This window comes from Rhineura floridana, chromosome 1, assembly GCF_030035675.1.
Source record: "Rhineura floridana isolate rRhiFlo1 chromosome 1, rRhiFlo1.hap2, whole genome shotgun sequence".
Taxonomy (NCBI): domain Eukaryota; kingdom Metazoa; phylum Chordata; class Lepidosauria; order Squamata; family Rhineuridae; genus Rhineura; species Rhineura floridana.
In genome coordinates, this window is record NC_084480.1 from 307,133,431 (window position 1) to 307,154,582 (window position 21,152).

At 44.0% G+C, this 21,152-nt stretch overlaps 1 pseudogene; it reads right to left on the reverse strand.

Moving 5' to 3' along the window:
- Positions 1-1,770: 1,770 nt before the first annotated feature.
- Positions 1,771-1,888, reverse strand: LOC133375922 (5S ribosomal RNA; annotated as a pseudogene).
- Positions 1,889-21,152: the final 19,264 nt, after the last annotated feature.

The window sequence follows — 21,152 nt, forward strand, 5'->3', positions numbered from 1 at the left end:
TGGAACTTACTCTGGGATAAAGATCTGTGGCAGGGGTTCCCAAATTGTGGTTAATGGGCCACCAGTGGTGTGCAAGTGTCATTCAGGTGGTCTGCAGTATGTCAGAGCTCGGAAAAGTTACTTTTTTGAACTACAACTCCCATCAGCCCCAGCCAGCATGGCTGATGGGAGTTGTAGTTCAAAAAAGTAACTTACTATGTCTGCATTAAATATCGATTAATTGTATTTCATTGCTTCTTTTATTTCTTAGATTGCACTTTATTGTGTTACAATTTGAATTCTATGGAATGCAAATTATAGTACAGTAAAATTCAATATAATAAATAAATGAAGCAATAAAAATGCAATTAAAACACCATACAGCATCTAGCAGAGTGTATTACAGTTGCTACTACAGGCAGAAAAATAATCAAGAGCTCCACCAAGACCATCAGCAATTTTCAAGTGGTGCGCTAGGGAAAAAGTTTGGGAACCACAGGTTTATAGGATTGTAAAGTTAAACGCCTTGCCTCCAGTGGCTTGTCAAAATAATGTCATTTTATTTCTGCCATTTTGCTGATGATATACAAACTTTATTTTTAACCTCAGTATAACCCTGTTCTGTCTGAGACCATTGTGATGCTGAGACACATGATGCTTAAATCAGTTTAAAACAAACATAGAAACAAACATTTGCCATGCCTGTAATTGGCAACTAAAACCTACTGACTACAATCTAACTAGCATTTTCTGCAAGTGACACATCTCAAGGTTTAAAAGGGCAATCTTATCTTAATGTCACTTGTGAGAATGCCAAGAGAGATCATGATTGCCCAACATTTACCAAATTGGCTGCACAGCAGAGCGGAATTTTTTTTTTTTAATAAGAGACTTTGCACAAACTGCAAACACAAAAGTACACTGCAGAAGAGCAATGTAGTAGAATCAGAGCTAACATGTTGGCTGCATCTACCCACCACTCTATGCCCCTTTGAGCAGAGTCCCTTTCTGTCTCTTAGAAGCCCCATGAGCAAGATGGCGCTCAGAATCCTAGGCTTGGACTCTTTGGAAAGCAGATATGAGGATCATAAAAAGATCCCTAATGGATCAGGTCAAAGGCCCATCTAGTCCAGTATCCTGTTTTCACAATGGCCAACCAAATGCCAGTGGGAAGACCACAAGCAAGACCTGAGGTGCAGTAGTACTCTTGCCACCTGTGATTCCCAGCAACTGATATTCAGAGAGATGCTGCCTCTGACAGCGGAGGTAGAATAGAGCCACCATAGTTGGTAGCCATTGATAGTTGTATCTTCCATGAATTTGTCGAATCCTCTTTTAAAGCTATCCAAACTGATGTCCAGCACTATTTCTTGTGGGAGCATATTCCAAAGTTTAACTATGCGCTGCATGAAGAAGGACTTCCTTTTGTCTGTCCTGAATCTTCCAACATTCAGCTTCATTGGATGCCCATGAGTTCTAGAGAGAAAGAAACTTTTCTCTGTCCACTTTTTCCATGCCGTGCATAATCTTATACCCTTCTATCATGTCTTCTCTCACTCTCCCTTTCTCTGATGCAAAAAGCCCCAAATGTTGTAACCTTTCCTCATTGGAGAGTTTCTTTGTCCCCTTGATCATTTTGGTTGCCCTTTTCTGAATCTTTTCCAGCTATTGTTGTTGTTACATGCCTTCAAGTCGATTACTTAGGGCAACCCTGTGAATCTTTTCTGGGTATATTCATAGGGTTTCCATGGTAAGAGGTATTCAGAGGTGGTTTACCATTGCCTTCCTCTAAGTCTACGGCTCCTGGTATTCCCAGGCGGTCTCCCATCTAAGTACTAACCAGGCCTGACCCTGCTTAGCTTCCGATTTCAGATGAGATCCGGCATGTTCAGAGTAGTATATAATATCCTTTTTGAGGCAAGACAAACAGAACTGTGCACAGTATTCAGTGTGGACTGGCCTCCCTAGCCAGTCTCCGGCTGCTAATATATTTAAAGAATTGTTTTGTTGTTGGTCTTTATTATGTTAGCAATGAGCTTCTTCAGTGCTCTTTTCGCGTCCCTTATTGTCTGCTTGCATTTCTTTTCTCAAAGCTTGTGTTTATTTATTTATTTATTTATTTGTTTCATTTTTAAACCGCCCATAGCGAATAGCTCTCTGGGCGGTGTACAAAAGGATTAAAATACAAATATCATAATAAAAACAGCCGAACAATAATAAACACAAACAGAAACCACAGAAATATAAAAGTAAACACACTAAAATGCCTGGGAGCATAGCCAGGTCTTAACCTGGCACCGAAAAGATAGCAGCATAGGTGCCAGGCGTATTTCTTCGGGGAGGCTATTCCACAATTCAGGGGCCACTACAGAAAAGGCCCTGGATCGTGTAACTGTCCTCCGGGCTTCCTGATGTGTTGGTACCCGGAAGAGGGCCTTAGCTGCTGAGCGAAGTGACCGGGTAGGTTCATAGTGGGAGAGGCGTTCCACAAGATATTGCGGTCCCACGCCGTGTAAGGCTTTATAGGTCATGACCAGCACCTTGAATCTGGCTCGGAAACAGATGGGTAGCCAGTGCAAATGGGCCAGAACAGGTGTTATATGTGCTGACCGGCTGGTCCTTGTCAGCAGTCTGGCTGCTGCATTTTGCACTAGCTGAAGTTTCTGAACTGTCTTCCTTTTTGTTCTCATTTGGACAAGACTTCCATTTTCTAAAGGAAGCCTTCTTGCCTCTAACAGCTTTTTTGACCCTGCTTTTTAACCACACAGGTATCTTATTGGCCCTGGTGGTACTTTCCTGATGTGCAGTACACATTCCAGCTAATATTATAGTTTTAAGCGACTACCAAGCACTTGGAGAGATTTGACTCTCCTGGCTTTTCCTTTCAATTTCTTTTTTCCAATCCGTTTTGGGGAGCATCTCTCTTTTATAATTATCATTTATTATTCATTAAATCTATATCCTGGCCTTCCTCCCAAAGGGAGCCCAGGGCAGCAAACATGATAAAGCACTAAAAAACTTAAAAACAAAGCATATTTTAAAAAATCTGTTAAGACATCTTAAAAAACCATTCCAATACAGATGCAAACTTAGGATGTTATCTACTTAAATGGCTTGGTGAAATAAGAAGTTCTTCAGTAGGTGCTGAAAAGACAACAAAAATGCTGCCTGTCTAATATTTGACTCTGTTGAAGTCAAATGTGATTGTGTTAGATTGTCTTGGCAATTACCCGTTTACATATATAGTGAATTTGATAGCACTACTGTCACTGTTCCCTAGTGGTTTGACAACACAAGCCACTTGTCTCAACTTAAGTTTAAGTCCAGGGTCGCCACCCCCCAGCACAGTTCATTTAGGGTATCTAGAAATTTAACCTCTCTGTTGTGACTGGAACACACATGCACTCAGGAACCTGTGTCCCTTCAGATGTTGTTGGACATCAACTCTTATCAGCTGCAGCCAGCTTAGCCAATGGTCAAGGATGATGGGAATTGTAGTCCAACAATATCTGGAAGGACACCAGCTCCCCACACCTCTCATAAGAGCTCAGTTATGAGGGTGGCTTTTTTGCTATCTAACCACATTGACACCATATATTTATTCCACTATTACTCCACTTTAAATAGCCATGGCTCCTCCTCCCCCCCCCCAAAAATCATGGGAAGCGTAGTTTGTGAAGAGTGCTGAGAGTTGTTAGGAAGCCACCATTCCTCTCACAGAGCTACAATTCTAAGAGTTGTCTGGGTAGAGGGACTGGCTGTTAAACCACTCTGGCAATAGTAGCTCTGTGAGGAGAACAGGGTTCTCCTTTCAGCTCTCAGCATCCTTCACAAACTTCAGGTCCCAGGATTCTTTGGGGGAAGCCTTGACTAGTTAAAGTGGAATGATGGTGGAATAAAAGTATGGTGTGAATGTGGCCTAGTTCTTTCCTTTTTCCACCTGAAGTGATGAGTACAAAGATTTGTGGGGCATAAAAAGGTTCAATGTGCACATTTTTGGGTGGAAGTTCCTAAACTTAATAGGTTTATTAGTGAGTTTCACTAGTGGGTTTACTAGTGGGTTTCACAATGCCTTTTATATGGTGCTATCCCTTTCCAGGCCTCTAGATCGCTGGTCATTGAGTGAGCTGAGATGACTTGATTGCATTAGGAACTGAGGAGAGAGGGAGGCGCCTGTATATTTCACTGGTCTTAACACTTGCGTAGGAGGTGAGAGCCACTCCTGTCAATTCTATGTACTATCAACTCTATGGTACATTTGCTGCTTTCTTCTTCTGGGTGTCCAAGCCTTGCCTTAGTATTACTTCACAGATGAAATTTAGCTATTTGAGTCAAGGTGCTAGGGACATGCATAAAATGGCCGAGAAACATGATTCATTGGCAACAATGATGCGGACAGAGAGGGATGTATTCAACTGAGTCCTACAGAGTAGACCACTGAAAATAATGAACCTAAGTTAGTCATGTCCATTAACTTCTATAGGACTACAACTGAATACCACCTAGAGTTTTTCTCCCTCTGTCATCATACTGGAACCAGGAGTTACCGAATGAAGATAAATGGTGGGAGATCAAGACAGACAAAAGGAAAGCAAGTCTTAATACACCAGATAGTTAAAGTATGGAATTCACTTCTACAAGATGTAATGATTGCCACAAATTTAGATGACATTAAAAGTGTGGTGTAGTGGTTAAGGTGTTGGACTATGACCTGGGAGACCAGGGTTCGAATCCACACATTGCCATGAAGCTCACTGGGTGACCTTGGGCCAGTCACTGCCTCTCAGCCTCATGAAAACCCTAGTCATAGGGTCGCCATAAGTCGGAATCGACTTGAAGGCAGTACATTTAAATTTTTAAAAGGAATGGGATAGACACATTCATGCAGGATTGGGCTGTCAATAGCTTCTACCTAGGATCAGAGGGACTATGCTTCTTAATATAAGTTGCTTGGGAATAACAGCATGAGTTATCTTTTTCTCATTTCCTATTGGTAGGCTTCCCACAGGCATCTGGCTAGCCCCAGTGGGATACAGGATGCTATTTTAGATAGATCTTTGGTTTGATCCTGCAAGGCTGTTATGCTGGAAATAATTTGTATCAAATTTGAATCCAGAGGGAGGGGGAAATGCGCCCAAGTTTGGGAATGACTGCTGTTGAGCAAGAAACCTAACAGCCATTCCTTTTCTAGTTTAGAACAAGCCAAACATTCATGACAAAACTTTTCCTAACAGCATCTGTGGAATCTTCTGACCTTGAATGTTCACTCATGCTCTACTAATATAATGAACAGCAACAGAGAACTGTGCTAAAACTCATTAAATGACAGAATGTGCTTGGGCATGAGCAGTAATAGAACTACAGCCTGTGATGATTGATATCATATTATAAGGTACATAGTCTACAGACTTTATGAGATACATGGTTTTTATTCATGTATACAAGGAACATGGGGAGGGACCAGAGAACAATGGTACGTCATGTGTTTGCTATGCAGAAGGTCCAACGTTTAGTGCTTGGCCCTTTTTACTAGAATAGGGATGGGGGAACAGGCACTCCAAAAGGCATTGGGCTCCAGCTTCCATCAGACCCAGGTAGGGACTGGGGAGAAATTTGGTTCTGTTTGTATTTAAAGACAAATCAAATTCTCACTTTCCGAAACAATATGAGAGCCATCCTTCAAAATTTGCACTGATCCAAATTTTGTGATGCAGTCTGTCGACCGAACAGTGTTTACAAAAATGCATATATTAGGGGAAAGCATGCATAAACATGAATATATATTACTGAAAAATAACATGCCAAAATGCATCCTGTTAGGGAAAATTGCTTACAAAAATGTGCTCATTAGTCAGAATGGCATCCAAAAGGGTATTGATTAGGAGAAAGTCACAGTAAATTGCTGAGCAATTTTCATGAGGATTTTTAAAAAAGAAAGAAAGAAAATTGTGGCAGAACTGTATTTAGGACTGGGAAAATGAAAAGCAGAGGGAACCAAAATGGACAGATCCTTCCCCCCTTAACCCCGGGGAGCATGACCAATGGTCCGGGATAGTGGGAGCTGTAGTCCAACAACACTTGGAGGGCCACAGATTCCCCATCCTTGAACTAAAGGATCTCCAGTATGGGGAAAGTCTCCTGCCTCTGATCTTGGGGAACTGCTCCAGATCAGAGGAAATCTGTAGTCAGCTAGACGGACCCATGATCTGACTCAGAATCAGAAGGCTTCCTAAACTCCTGTCTTCACAAGCCTCAATGGTGCAGTGTGAGGTTGTTTAGGCCTTTAGGCGGTGAAAGGTACCCTTTGGTTTATTCTGGAAGTGGGGAACATTTTTCAACTTAAGGGCCAATTTCCATTGTTGGTAACCTTTTGGGGGATGCATGTCAGTTGTGGGTGGGCAGAGCAATGGACAGTAGTGGTTGCAGGTAGTACTGTTTCTCTGACCTCCCATCACTGTCAATACAGTGGCAAACTGGGAGGCGGTGTGATGGCGGCAGCTAGGTCTGCGCAGTGCAAATTGGGGATGGAAAAATCTGTCAATTTTGGTTCTTTCCATTTCTCATTTTTCCAACCTTAAATTCACTTCTCCACATTTCTGCAGCAATTTGTGATGTTTTTTAAAATCTCATGAAAATTCTTCAGCGTTTTAGTGAGAATTTCTCCTAATAAACACATTTCTATAGGCACTTTTGACCAACATACACATTTTTGCAAGCCATTTCTCCACATATAATGCATTTTTGCATCTTATTTTCACTCACATATTCATTTTTATTCACACTTTCCCCTAACATATGTATTTTTGTAAAACATTGGTTGGCAAACTGCATCGCAAAATTTGAACAGGTGCAAATTTCAAAGGACAGCTGTGCTTTGGTTCCTGTATCGTTTCAGAAAGGGCAAATTTGATAGATTTGGCTTGAAATGTAAACTGAATCAAATTTTTCACCCATCCTTAGTGTAAATGCACAGGCGGAGCCAATCCGGCACTCCTGCCAGTGCATTTCCATCATGCCAACAACCTAGTCATCCTCCTGATATGCCCCAGTGATGGCAGTGGCAGGAGGTCAGGTGAGCAGTGTCACTCCACCAGCCCCTACTGGCAGTGGCAGGAGGTAAGGTGAGCAGTGTCACTCCACCAGCCCCTACTGGCAGTGGCTGTGGCTCTAGCCTTTATAAGTCAAATTCCTCCAAATTCCTCCCAAGTTTAGGATAATTTACACTGACCTAATTTGTGCCAGCTTTCTATAGTTGGGATTGCTCTGTAAGCTGACCTCTATGGTTGTGTTCCAAGCAATCACATTTGGGGTTATGTTACAAGCAGGACCTGGGACAAAACCCACTGAATCTCTACTTCCTACTCCCTTTCACACTGGCCAAGGCAACAGTGGTGGTGAGAGGGAGGGGCAGGGGAAGCCATTGCCTGCTTGCTCATTGGCTCTCTGCTGGACAAGCAAGCAGCTGGAAGAATGATGAGGAAAAAGAGGAGCCACACTGAGAAAGAGTGGCCCCTGCTGGGTGCCTTGCCGACAGGAGATGACAGCACAAGCTAGCCGGAGCAGGTCAGTTTTAACCAGTTAGTGAAAAACCATAAGAGAGGGGTTCAGCAGGTCTTCTGGGATAAGGTATTCCAAAATCTGGGCACGGACATTGAGAAGACTCCCAGTCTCATCCCAGCCACTCATGTCTTAGCCACAGATGGGAGATGGGAAAGGGCCTTGCCAGTAGCTCATGTGGAGCTGACTGGGTGGAATGTAAGAAGAGCCTTCTGGATCAGGCCAGTCTAGCATCCTGTTCTTGTGGTGGCCAACCAGAGGCCTAAGGGAAGCCCGCACATAGGACGTGAGCACAACAGCACTGTCCCCTCCTGTGCTTCCCAGCAACTGCAATTCAGAAGTATACTGCTTCCAACAGTGGAGGTAGAACATCGTCAGGGTTACTAGCCACTGGTAACTATGGAAAATGGAAATGGACTGCCTTCAACTTGATCCCGACTTATGGCAACCCTATGAATAGGGTTTTCATGGTAAGCGGTATTCGGAGGTGGCTTACCGTTGGCTTCCTCTGAGGCTGAGAGGCAGTAACTGGCCCAAGGTCACCCAGTGAGCTTCAGGACTGTGTGGGGATTCGAACCCTTGTGTCCCACGTCATAGTCCAACACCTTAACCCAGCCTTTCCCAACCAGTATGCCTCCAGATGTTGTTGGACCACAACTCCCATCAGCCTCAGCCAGCATTGCCAATGGTCAGGAAAGATGGGAATTATGGTCCAACAACATCTGGAGGCACACTGGTTGGGAAAGGCTGCTTTAACCACTATACCACACTGGCATATCCTCCATGAATTTGTCTAATCTTCCTTTAAAGCCATCCAAGGAGGCTGTTCCTCAGCTACTCTGGATTTAAGCCATGTGGGACTTAAATTGGCAAGAGTTCAATTGGGCATGGAAACAAATGTGATATGTGTTGTGTGAAATAGCACTTGCTCTTATCCGTTGTGAGCCTACCGCCAGTCAAATGAATTAGGTGAACGCAATATCTAGTATTATGAGGGCTCTCTCTCTCTCTTTCTCCAAGCCAGGCCAAGGGCCACGGAATTCAGTGTTGATTCCTAAGTGGTGGAACACCTGTGGTTTGACCTGATGAATGCATTTAAAGCAATCTAGGTATCTTTCCCCCAGAATAGTTATCAAGTGCATTTAGAATGACATCCAAACCATTCCCCACACTGCAAGCCTTTTAATGGATGAAATCATCATATCTGTCCAAGCCAGGCTGCCGCAGTTCCTGCTGGGATACAGGAGCCAAAAATATACATTTGGAGCATAGAATAATTATTATTTTATTTGGGTGAATAACAAGCTCACAAAGATCCTGGGTGGTAGTGAGTTGCCTGATTTATAGCGGCAGGACATCTTTGGTGCCAGGTTAAATAAATTAATAAAACCTTTTCATTTTATAAATCAGGTGTCCAGACTGCCTTCCTTCACCAGATAACATTGCAGGGAGAGCAGCAGAGCGATTGTGGCAGCCCACGTGGCTGATGGTCTCCCAGCCCCATGATTCCTATGTCAACTAAAACCAGGCCACAACTCAGTGGTAGAGCATATGGCTTGCATGCAGACAGTCCCAGGTTTAGTCCATCTCCCGGCAGGGCTGGAAAAGACCCCTGTTTATTCCCCAGACAGGCAGTGGGAACCCTCAGCTTGCTGTTAGGTTCTTATGAACAGGGGATCAGACATATTCATGGGGGGGGGAAGCTATCAGTGGCTGCTAGTCATGCTATATTAGCTGCAGTATCAGAGGCCTCTGAATTAGGGTTGCCAGATTCAGGGCCTGAGACTGATCCTGTATGTTTAGGAGAAGAGAAAGTCAGTCAAGTGCAGGTGTTCTTGCAACACTGTAATGGGAAAAACCACAAGGTGGAATTCTCCCTCCCCCCTCCACAACTTTTAAAGATACAGAAGACCTCTTGGAGGCCGGGTGTTGAAACCAAGAGGTCTTCTGTACCTTTAAAAGTTGTGCAGGGGGAAGGGGGAATTCCACCTTGTGGTTTTTCCCATTACAATGTTGCAAGAACACCTGTACTTGGCTGACTTTCTCTTCTCCTAAACATACAGGATCAGTCTCAGGCCCTACTCTGAATAGATGCTGTGCTGAAATCTGTTCTCCAGTATTTTGAAATCTTTTTTGTTTTGTGCCTCATTCTCGGGGCACCTGAGAATTTCTGTGTGTGCAGGGTTTAAAGATTACCTTATTGTTAGGAGGCTGCCTTATACTGGGTGAGAGCAGCGGTCCCTCAAGCTTAGTATTATCTACACTGACTGGTAGCAGCTCTCCAGGGTTTCAGTCAGGGGACATTTCCAACCCTATGTGGAGACATCAGGGATTGAACTTGGGACCTTCTGATGCTCTGCCGCTGAGCTATGGCCCTCCCCCCTGTTGGCCAAGGGTGAGGCATGCATTTTTCTTTCCAGTAAATATTTCTCCAGTACTCTGCAGTCTCCCCAGCTGCCCATGCTTCCTGATGTAAAAAAGAAAAGAAAAAAGCATTGGCAAATGCAGAAGGGCAGGGTCCCTTCATGATAGTCACAGCCACGTCCTCTCACAGCCATGCCCCCTTCTAAGATTACACAACCTTCTAAGATTATAGAATAATCTGGTCAGGCTTGAATACTCCGTTCTGCTTCTCTATCACTGCCACCATTTGACTGTCCTTTCTCACTGCCAGAGATACCGCTTGAATTGCTGAATTCAGTTTCTACATGTTTATCTCCCTACGAGCCAATCGGCATGAAAGGGGAGTGTATTAGCTACTGAGAAGAGACTTCTCATTTCTGATTCACCTCCTTTCACTCTAATTGGCTCCAATCAGCAGAAAAGAACAAGGAAGCATGTTAGAAGACTCTTCTCAGTAGCCAACACACTCCGCTTTCATGCTGATTGGCTCATACGATACTGGAGACATAGGGACGTTACTGGGACCTGGCTTCCAAAAGCATAAGGGTCTAAGACCCCCCTAAGACCCTGGACAACTACACCCCTGAGGGAAGATTTACCTCATGATGTCTTCCCTCCTGGGCTTTGATTACAGTGCAGGCACCCAGGAAGGCTATAAATCATCTCCCCATTTAATTTTCAAATGCATTTTCTTGTATCATTGATGATGGAGAATGGTTGAAATAAGAGAAATGTTTAGCTCAGTGCTATCCTGACTACCGGTTGCTGAACCCCACCTGTGAGAATTTCACCAAAAATTTCTGTCACTTTTGATAATTTGGGGATGCAATTGATGAAGAATGGCAAAACAGGAAAAAAAAGTGGAGGGGGGATTTCAGCACAGCACGACTCCTTTTCACATCACTGTCACTGATGGTTGGGGTACTTCACAGGCTATTTCAGCGGTTTAAATATTTTGTTGCACATTTTAAAATGTGTTTAATTTTATTGACTGATTTAACTATTTGCCTATTGTTTTTCTGTTTTTTTTAAATCCAAAATGGTTTCCAATGAAAAGTTGATGATAAAAACATTTTTTTTAAAAAAAGAAAATCGCAACACAGTTTAAACAATTGCAGCAACCTCATGAAGTCTTAGCAGGTACTAATTGAAGGTGCAATCCTAATCTCCCCCTCCCTGCTAGTGGGGCTTTGCATGATGGCAGTGAGACTGGCACAGGATCCAGTAGATCCAGAGGATTCAGAGCCGTCTCAGCCCCCTCCCATCCCTCAGTATGCCTCATTTCTGGGCTTTATTTATGTATTTATTTATTTTTGCTTTTATATCCTGCCTTTCCTCCAAGGAACGAAATATGGCATACATGGATCTTCCCCTCTCCATTTTATTCTCACAACGACCCTGTGAGGTAGATTAGGATGAGAGGCAATGAGTGTCCCAAGGTCACCCAGTGAGCTTCATGGCCAAGTGGGGATTTGAGTTCCAGTTTGGAATAAGAGCAGGGTATAAATAAAGACAATAATAATAATAATAATAACCCTATCTTCCAGAGTCAACTGAACTCTGCTGGCATCTCATACAAAACCCTCCCTAGTATCAGTTTGTGCTCGAGATAGGCAGCCTTCCATTTTTCCTGGATGCCAGCTTGTGTTTCTTTTCCTTCCGATTATCGAGACTTCCCACTTCCTTCGCTGCTCTTTCCTTCTTTCTACACCCTCAGAATACAAGCAGCTCTTTTGCAAATCTTCCCACCTGTCAGTTTTGACTGGGCCAAGTGATACATTTTTAATCCATCCCCCACACCATTGCTCCTGACTCAAACCCAACAGCTTTTTCATCATTTTGCTGCCCTTCTCCTTCAGTTCCCACATCTGTCTCAGCTGCGGATCACAGCCTTTTGAAAACCTTCCGGTGAAGTCCCAGAACAGCAGAGAAGTCTGCAAGAAACTGCATAACACCATTCCGAGTACTGATAATGGGCTTTCTTTGACACTGATCTTTTTGCTGTTTTGCCAGAGAGGGAGCCAGGGCTGTGCACATACCCCCCCAATCCACCCCATGGCTTTGACCTGGACCCCCCAGATTGGGCCAAATTACACTTTGGCAACCCAGGGAACACCTACCATGCCCCATAACTGGCCTCAGATCAATTTGTGGGCAGGGTTAATGTTTAATTAGCATTTGTAACCCTAACTAAACGTGTGATCAGGACGGGGTGGCAGAAGGAGGAGCTGGTGCTCTCCTTCCCCTCCTCCTGACTGAGAGCAGAAGGGTTTGATCCTGCAGGCTGCTGTGCCTTCCTGAGCTTGAAATGTCAAATTGGACACTATAAGGTACCTAGGTGGTGGCTCTTATTGTGGTTCTCTGGAGATGGATTAGGGTTGCCAGGTTCATGGCCTGAGGCTGATCCTGTATCTTTCGGAGAAGGGAAAGTCAGCCAAGTGCAGGTGTTCTTGCAACATTGTAATGGGAAAAACCACAAGGTGGAATCCTCCCTTCCCCCTGCACAACTTTTAAAGATACAAAAGACCTCTTGGTTGCCAGGCCCGGACTTCAAGAGGTCTTCTGTATCTTTAAACGTTGTGCAGGTGGGAGGGAGAATTCCACCTAGTGGTTTTTCCCATTGCAGAGTTGCAAGAACACCTGCACTTGGCTGACTTTCTCTTCTCCTAAAGATACAGGATCAGTCTCAGGCCATGAACCTGGGAACCCTAAGATGGATGGGATACAAATGCCCACTGGCTATATTTTTGCCCTCTCTTAATACCCTGCCACCACTCTTTTACTCACGGAATTACGGTCCTTTAAACGAGGGAAGGAGATAGACTCTTCCTCAACTCTTCCACAATATGGTTAAAGGACAAAGCAGACCTTCCAAATTAGCAATAGCAGCAATCATCCACGATCATTAACTTCCAGGATAAAAAACATGTACACACACGCATGCATGCACACATGCTATGAAAGTGGCACTGTACTGAAATTTAATGGATTAACATTTTTTTAAAATGTGGCAGGAAGATTCTAACCTTTATGGTACAATCCTATGCATGTCTTCACAGAAGTAGGCCCATCTGAATTCAGTGAAAGTTTTCCCCCCACCAAGTATTACGATTACAGCCTTAATCACTCTTTAGCCAGACTGGTGGTGTGCAAATGAACAGGTGCTTTGAGGAAGTGGAAGATTAATTAATCTTATTGTCCCCTTTCTAACGACCCAAAGAGATCCCTAGTGATCAAATTTCCAACCTGCCTTTTCTGAGGCTTCCTCTTCATATATTTTAATTTGATAAGTCCTAAATATGATCCCTTGGGGCCAATTATGTCAGATAAACACAAACTATTACGGTCATTTTATTACAGATTAATTGGCTGTGCCTGGAAACAGACATAGATCTCTCATTCCCAGCAGCTAGCCTGATTCACCTTCTTCTGTATGCCTCAATGCTAGGGATGGAAAAATCTGTCCGATTTGGTTCTCTCAGTTTCTCATTTTTCCAGTCTTAAATTCAGATCACATTTATGAATTAATTTGCTATTTTTTTAAAAAAAAATCCTCATGAAATTTCTCAGCATTTTAGTGAGAATTTCTCCTAACAAACACATTTTTGTAGGCAGTTTTGACTAACGTACACATTTTTGCAAGCCATTTCTCATTATATAATGCATTTTTGTATGTTATTTTCACTTATATATTTATTTTTATGCACACTTTCCCCCAATACGTGCATTTTCATTATCATTTCTTGGTTGGAGAACCACATCACAAAATTTCGAAGGATGGCAGTGTTTCAGTTTTCATAAGAACATAAGAAGAGCCTGCTGGATCAGGCCAGTAGCCCATCTAGTCCAGCATCGTGTTCTCAAAGTGGCCAACCAGGTGCCTAGGGGAAGGCCACAAGCAGGACCCGAGTGCAAGAACACTCTCCCCTCCTGAGGCTTCCGGCAACTGGTTTTCAGAAACATACTGCCTCTGACTAGGGTGGCAGAGCACAGACATCATGGCTACTAGCCATTGATAGCCCTGTTCTCCATGAATTTGTCTAATCTTCTTTTAAAGCCATCCAAGCTGGTGGCCATTACTGCGTCTTGTGGGAGCAAATTCCATAGTTTAACTATAATAATAATAATAAAATAAAATTTTATTTCTAAGCCGCCTATCTGGCCGAATTAACGGCCACTCTAGGCGGTGTACACAGAATAAAATACAACATATAAATACAAAACAATATCAACTCTACTTAATCCAAACGCACCCACATCATTACAGAGTCAAACTAAAGTTACTCAGAGGTCCCGTATGCCCGCTGAAAGTGCCAAGTTTTCAATTCTCGGCGGAAGCCTATCTTGGAGGGGGCATGGCAAAGGTTATAAAGCAGAGAGTTCTAGAGGGTGGGGGCCACAACCGAAAATGCCCTCTCCCTGGTCCACACCAGCCTAGCTGTTTTGACTGGCGGGACCGAGAGAAGGTCTTGTGAGGCTGATCTCATCAGGCGGCCTATCTGATGATGCTGGAGGCGCTCCTTTAGATAAACTGGACCGAAACCGTGTAAGGCTTTAAAGGTTAACACCAACAACTTGAATTGGGCCCGGTAAACAACTGGTAACCAGTGCAGATCTTTTAGCACTGGAGTGATATGATCACGGCGGCGGCTGTTCATAATCAAACGTGCCGCCGCATTCTGTACCAGCTGTAGTTTCCGGACCATCTTCAAGGGTAGCCCAACGTAGAGCGCATTACAGTAGTCTAAGCGAGAGGAGACCAGGGCATGTACCACCCGTGGGAGCAGATGAACAGGGAGGTAGGGTCGCAGCCTCTGTATTAGATGTAATTGATACCAAGCTGCCCGGCTCACTGCCAAAACTTGAGCCTCCATAGACAGCTGGGAATCAAGAACAACCCCGAGGCTGCGAACCTGGTCCTTCAGGGGCAATCTTACCCCATTTAGCACCAGGTCAAAATCACCCAACCCCCTCTTGTCTCCCACAAGCAGTACCTCGGTCTTGTCGGGGTTCAGCTTCAGCCTATTTCCTCCCATCCATTCACTTACGGACTCCAGGCACTTGGAAATGGTATCCACAGCCATCTCTGGTGAGGACTTAAATGAGAGATAGAGCTTAGTGTCATCCGCATATTGATGGCACTGCAACCCAAATCTCCTGATGATGGCCCCCAACGGCTTTATATAGATGTTAAATAGCATGGGAGAGAGGATAGAACCCTGTGGCACACCACAATTGAGAGGCCAAGGGTCTGAAACCTCATCTCCCAATGCCACCCGCTGGTGCCTGTCTGAGAGATAGGAATGGAACCACCGTAAGACAGTGCCCCCTATTCCCATTCCCCCCAGGCGATCCAGGAGGATACCGTGGTCAATGGTATCGAAAGCCGCTGAGAGATCCAGGAGGATGAGGAATGTATGTTCACCCCTATCCAACGCCCTCCTCAAATCATCCACCAGAGCGACCAAGGCTGTTTCAGTTCCATGTCCAGTCCTGAAGCCCGATTGGAACGGATCCAAATAATCTGCTTCATCCAAGTGTGTCTGTAACTGAGTGGCCACCACTCACTCGATCACCTTGCCCAAAAATGGTAGATTAGAGACTGGGCGAAAGTTGAGTAAAGAAGTACTTCCTTTTGTCTGTCCTGAATCTTCCAACATTCAGCTTCTTTGGATGTCCACGAGTTCTAGTATTATGAAAGAGGGAGAAAAACTTTTCTCTATCCACTTTCTCAATGCCATGCATAATTTTATACACTTCTATCATGTCTCCTCTGACCCGCCTTTTCTCTAAACTAAAAAGCCCCAAATGCTGCAACCTTTCCTCGTAAGGGAGTCGCTCCATCCCCTTGATCATTCTGGTTGCCCTCTTCTGAACCTTTTCCAACTCTATCATATCCTTTTTGAGATGAGGCGACCAGAACTGTACACAGTATTCCAAATGCGGCCACACCATAGATTTATACAATGGCATGTTGTTTCGGAAAGTACAAATTGGATGGATTCGACTTGAAATGTGAACTGAAATTCTTGTGCACACCTGCTCAGTGCCACCATTCTCATGTTTAGTTCACTACAAGAATGTTGCATATTCACATGTTACGTATTTTCTATTGAAAAGTAAAGATCGCCGTGTTGGCCTATTGAGAAAATTCCAAAACCCATCAAAGGGCAAGTCCTTTATTAGGCCAAACAAAATGTTGATATTTCATACCCGCCCTTCACAATGAGGTCCCAGGGTTAGTTACAACAACTTAAAAACACAATATTAAAATCAGTTGAAACAGATGACAATCAAGAGAATAGGGTGGGTCCCAAAAAATATATCTCAGGGGTAGGGAGGGGAAAACCTGCCCAATTTCTGTTTCTCTCCATTTCTTATTTTTTCCAGTCTTAAGTTCAGTTTTCCACATTTCCACATCAGTTTGTGATTCCTCATAAATATTCATCAGCATTTTACTGCAAATTTCTCCCAACAAAATAATAGAATCATAGAATAGTAGAGTTGGAAGGGGCCTATAAGGCCAGCGAGTTCAACGCTATGCACACTTTTGTATGCAATTTTGCCTCTTATGCACATTTTTGCAAAACAATTTCCTCTAGTACAATGCATTTTCATGAATGTATGCATTTTTTTAATGCACACACTACCCTGGTATATCCAGGTTTTGTACATGTTACTTGGCTGGAAAACTGCACAGCAGATTTCAGAGCATTTTAACAGATGGCTGTTTCAGTTCACAAATTGTTTTGGAAAGATTGGGTATGTTTGCCTTTAAATGTGAACTGAAAAGTTTCTCCTCTATTGCTATTTAGGTGTCAAAGGCCTGGATAAAGAATAGGGTTGCCATATTGCCTGGTTAGCCAGGTTTTACCTGGATTCTAGCCATGCTACCCGGTGCCCACTTAGCCCATTAGGTGGCCAGGACTCCCAGCTTTCATTTTCTTTTTTTAAAAAAGCAGGTCTCTAGCCCTTGTGGATCCAGAGATACAAAGCAAAATGTGGAGGCAGTTTTCTGGCCATTTTGTGAGAAATCAGCCTATTCCTGTCTTCCATTGTTCTTAGCCAATGAGGGACACCACAGCTGTCCTGGGAAAATCAAGAATTTTAGCCTGTCTGCCTGCTGCATATGCAGAATCTAGGCAGTTTAGAAAACTGCATATGCTCACTTGATCAACACACTTATTTATTTTGATTTGCTTTGCTTTGCTTTGATTTATATCCCGCCCTTCCTCCCAGTAGGGGCTCAGGGTGGTGTGCGGCTCCACCCCTTGTCAAGATACTTTCTGGTTGAGTCAGCAAGGAGAGGCAGCCTTCATCCCAATGGCCTCTGTGTGTCAGGGTATGTGTGGTGGTGAATGCAATGGGAGGGTCTGCCTGCCATCATGGAAGATGGAATAAAGGGATTTAAATCCACCAAACGTTCTCTTCCCTGGACAAATACAAAATATAAAAGCAAGCCTCTCTGTAGAAAAGGCTGAGGTATTAGCATTTGCATTTTTTGGCCCTGCCCCCCCCTTAAATGGTGCTTACTTCCAAGTAAAGTTGCACTGGAATAAAGCCTCACTCACCCTGTTGCCCAGCAGAGCCTCTGTTCAGCAATTCAGAAAAAGCTAAAAAGTATTTTTAATACACATCCTTCTTCAAAATGACTGGCAGGAATCTCCCCACCAAAGATCACCATACTTCATTTCTTCCCCAGGGATGGATGGGTGTGTGTGTGTATACGTATATACACACACATATATTAGGGTTGCCAGGTCCATGGCCTGAGACTGATCCTGTATCTTTAGGAGAAGAGAAAGTCAGCCAAGTGCAGGTGTTCTTGCAACACTGTCATGGGAAAAACCACAAGGTGGAATTCTCCCTTCCCCCTGCCAGGTCTGGCCTCCAAGAGATCTTCTGTATCTTTAAAAGTTGGGCAGGGGGAAGGGAGAATTCCATCTTGTGGTTTTTCCCATTACAGTTTTGCAAGAACACGTGCGCTTGGCTGACTTTCTCTTTTCCTAAAGATACAGGATCAATCTCAGGCCATGGACCTGGCAACCCTAATATACATATATATAGACAGACAGACAGAATCTCTCTCTCTATCTATCTACTACAGGAGGGGTGCAACCTTTCCCCCTCTTAAGACCAATAGGAATGATAGAAGGCTGTGTTTTCCCCTCTCCTTGATCTAGCATGTGAGAATCAGTGAACTAAAGACCTTTCTCACATGCTCAGACACAATTCTCTTTAGATAAGATGACTGAACTGATAATATTGAAATCTTAATTTTCTATCTGCATTGCAAGTTGCAGCAGTTGTAATTGATGTTTTGCTGGCTTTTTGTTTTATGCTGGATTTTTACACTGCTGCACGGGCTTGTTATATGTTTGTTCCTAGGTTGTGTTTTTATTATGTTTTTATATTGATTATGTATTTTTATTGTTTTTGTTACATTTGTAAGCTGCCCTCAGGCAGGATAAAAATTTATTCTTAATAAATAAATAAATAAATATTCCATAGTGTTGGAAACTAGAGTCTAGGCATTTAAGGCTGAAAATGTAAGGAAAAAAAATTCCTTGCATCCTCCTCCCTCAGTTTTTGGTGGTAATTACGAGGCACAAAACCCAAACAACTGGACGATGCAAGAAACATTATGCTTAATTTGCATAATTAGCAAATAATTTGCATGATATGCAAATTAGCCACTGGATTTGGGGAACTGGAATATGGCAGCCCTAGTAAAGAGGAGCATCTTCAGTATATGATAAAAGCCATATAATGAAGGTTCCAGTTGCTCCTTTGTTGGGGCAATTCTACCGTTTATTGGCTGCCTCTCTTAGACCCCCCCTCCAAACTTCTGAGGGTGGCAGAACTACCAAGGGGGCCCCTCTACTGAACTTAACAGCTGAGAGGGTCTGTGAGGAAGGTGGTGGTGTTTCAGATAAAGTTAAATAAAAGTTGTTCAAGGCTTTAAACGTTATTGTGAGCGCCTTGGAAAGTTTCAAATGTTTGCTTAACTCTTTTCCCTGAGCACGACCTGTAGACTTAACTTTTGTTTTTCTCCCTGTTAAAGCTTTTGGCACTTCACCTTCCCTTCGGGCTACTTCCCTGTTATTGCAGGTGCTGTGTTTTCCTTCAAACTTACCCCAGTCACTCTTTGTGTTTTCTTTGCTTCCCTCTTCCGTTTTTGGTAGGAGACACTCAGGTTATGCCCTTGTGTGTGTCTTTCCCTCCTTGCTGCCAGGTCCTCCCCAACAGTGGATCTAAACAGATCTCCAGACGGCACAGTATCTCTGCTCAAAATCTGATTTCAGATGTGCAGTGTCCCATGCAGGATAGTTCATGCTCAGCCCACAGTGCTCACTCGATAGCCCTGGGCAAGCCACTGCTTCTTGGCTTAACCCAGACTTGTACGACGTGTGATGCACCATGCCAAAGGCAGCTTATCAAGGACTTAATAAATCTCCATTGTGTATCTTCCTGACTGGAGTTGTCAAGTGTCTGGCAAGCCACACAATATAAATAAATAAAGGATTTATTGTAACACGCCCTGAACTCTTTGACGTAAGTGATGAGAAGTAACTTGAATTAATCAATAATGTGAACCATGACAAACATCCCTTTGTGTCTCATTTCCCCTTATTCCTTTCCAAGGTGCAATTTCTGCCATTTCCCTACTATCATCCCAGCCTCCCCTTCACCCATACTGTCTATCTAGCACTACTAAAATTCCAGGTGGGAATGAAGCTCCAGATGTTGTTGGGCTCCACCACCCATCAGCCCCATTCAGCCCGGCCAATGTTCAGGACAATGGTTAGTCCAGTAACATCTGGAGGGCCCCTAGAAAAAGAGGGGGAAAACTGCATACCTCGAACTGTTGGCTCTGTCCCTGACCACATTCGACTCCCAGCCTTCCCACCATCAGGGTACGGCCCCTGACAAATTGCACCCGAGGGAATCTTGACCTTAAAAGAAAAAGAAAAAAAATCAGGTTGCCAACTCCTGGCATAGATCCTTCCCCCTGGAGTCACAGATCATTATCGTCTTCTTGTTGAGCCCCAGGAGGACAAATGGTTGCCTTTGTCTAACAACTGGGTAATTTTGTTTGGCTACAGTGTCTCTCCAGTCTGGGTCCTCCCTTGTCCCCTGACCCCTCTTCTGTTGTTTTCTCCTGACACAAGCCCCTCTGTCTTCAGCTCCTGTCACTTATCAGGGGGTGGCAGGGAGCCCTTTCGACATCATGGCCTGTAAGAAATCAACATTGATTCCTGAAGCTGGCTCTGCATCGTCTTAATATAAAGAACAGTAACATGGTTTTAAATATGTTGTTTAATTTTTTAAAAGGTGTTTTAAAGATGTTTTATTTTTAAGATGTCTTAAGATTATTATTAAACAGCTGGTATAGCACAGTGGGGAGGAGAGCCTGGCTGGGAGTCCAGAGTCTGTGAGTTCAAATCCCCGCTTGTGTCTCCTGGGTGTCAACGACCAGCTAAAGATCACCCCCACAGGGAGTGGCTCAGGGGTTATGTGCCCTGCCACCTGTGCAGCCGTGGGCAAGCTGCAGAGTCCCAAGGAGCCCAGTTGCCCCCCAGCTGGCAGTTGCGGACAAGGAAGGGGCTGGCTTGTGCAGCTGTGGCAAGCTGAGCAGGCCCTAGCCAGCTGGGGAGGACTAGCCTCAGAGGGAGGCACTGGTAAACCCCCTCTGAATGCTGCTTACCATGAAAATCCTATTCATAGGGTCACCATCGCTGGCCCTGAGTCATCACCATGAGTCAGGATCGACTCGAAGGCAGTCCATTTCCATTTCCAAGATTATTATTATTATTTTAGTTTTGTTGCTTGTATGCTGCCCTGGCCTCCTTCTGAGAGGAAGTGCGGGACAGAAATTTAATTAATTAATTAATTAAATTTATTTTTTTAGGAGGAATTGATATAGCTCAGTGGTAGATAATGTGCTTTGCCTGCCGGAGGCCCCAGATTCAATCTCCAAGTCAGGCTGGGAGAGAACCCTGTCTGAAATCCTGGAGAGCTGCTGCCAGTCAGTGCAGACAATACTGAGCTGGATGGACCAGTGGCCTGACTCAATATAAGGCAGCTTCCTATGTGCATCTCCCACTCCTGGGTGTGGGACCCTCTTCTTTTGGCCTTGACCGCTTCTTCCTTTCTATAAGCCGCCACCCTTTCCTTTGCCTTGCTTTCACCATCCCCCATTTTCTTCCTCT